Source organism: Orycteropus afer, unplaced genomic scaffold, assembly GCF_000298275.1.
Source record: "Orycteropus afer afer isolate SDZICR_OR568_19922 unplaced genomic scaffold, OryAfe1.0 scaffold00065, whole genome shotgun sequence".
NCBI classification, from domain to species: Eukaryota; Metazoa; Chordata; class Mammalia; order Tubulidentata; family Orycteropodidae; genus Orycteropus; species Orycteropus afer.
Window position 1 is genome coordinate 5,681,352 of NW_006921652.1, and position 1,412 is coordinate 5,682,763.

At 42.1% G+C, this 1,412-nt stretch overlaps 1 pseudogene; it reads left to right on the plus strand.

Moving 5' to 3' along the window:
* The first annotated feature begins 1,084 nt into the window (after positions 1–1,084).
* LOC103196358 overlaps positions 1,085–1,412 on the plus strand; it is a 6,972-nt pseudogene continuing 6,644 nt past the window's right edge.

A 1,412-nucleotide genomic window follows, 5' to 3' on the forward strand; every position in this document is an offset into this window, starting at 1 on the left:
ACCCTTAACTTATTCAAATTAGTGTCTTAGAAATTTTCAGGAAGCCTATGGAAAGGGACTTTTCAAGTGTAACCTGCCTCCTTTCCCCATGACCCATGAATGAACCTTGTGCTTAGGACCAAATGTGCCAGCCTGATGTCTTAGATGGGATTAAAGTGTGGGCTGGTTCCCTTTTCTGTGATATCTTGACCCAAAACATATCTCATAGCAGCTGGTGGCCTATCATATATCCCTCTCCTCTTACCTTGAACACGTGTCAGTATTCCCAGAAACTGTTAGTTAAATGTGTATGTTATATGGCACCTGGCCAACCCTACTATAGCTGTTCCTGGAAAGGAGGGAACAGGGTCCTTCTCCTACCTCACAAAAGCCGTATGTGCCAACCATCTCTCTTATTCAGCTGCAGAATATGAGACCTGCTAGCCATGGGGACCAATGCCCACTACTGAAGCTGAATGTGCTCTGTCTCTTCTCTGTGTAAGTAAACTGTTCTATCCAATGCCTGTGTGAGACTCATGTCTTTCTTGTGACACTGATTTTTTTGAAAAGTGGAGTGGGTTACAATCCTCCATGTGCTGGGACTCCTCCCCTAGAAGTGGTAAGGTGCTCAACAGAGCCATGGGCATGTGTGAATTCAATTTTCAAATGTCTTATTACTGCAAAGAAACTCATTGTTCCCTGAGCTGTATCAATGTGTCATTTTTCTAAGACATGGACTGAAAACTATTTTTTAAAACCACTTACGTAGTGAGTCTGTCTGGCTGAGTGACTAACATCTCCTTCCTATCAGGTTTCTTTTCTTCTTTATTCATCTTGTGTGTTGTAACTCTAGGAAAATATTATAAACCTAGGTTTTGTATGTTTGAACAAGGACCTCCAAAAGAAATGTAGTGACTGATGCTAGAGATGAAAATGAAGAGTAGGGAAAAAAAAGTAGAAAATTTAATGATAAATCTTAGCACAGAAACAGAATTTTGGGGTAAATAAAAATGTGGAATTCAGATTTCCACATTGGCTTAGATCTAAGACATAAATTAGTTCACAAATACAGAAAAACTGCCCTTTCGGTGCTGCGGCCGCAGCCATGAGTATGCTCAGGCTTCATAACAGGCTTGCCTTCAGTGTCCTCTGCTGTTGCAAGAAGAAGGTCTGGTTGGACCCTAATGAGACCAATGAAATAGCCAATGCCAACTCTCGTCAGCAAATCCAGAAACTGATCAAAGATGGCCTGATCATCCGCAAGCCTGTGACTGTCCATTCTTGGGCTTGTAGTACCCAGGCTGTAAAGGAGATGCTCGGAAGAGAAGAATATGCTAACCCACGACAATGCAAATGCAATAGGACAGTTATTAGCTAACTTAAGTTAGGGTCTTTGCTCTTACCAGGTCAGTGGCTTAAGCAAAAGACCCCGT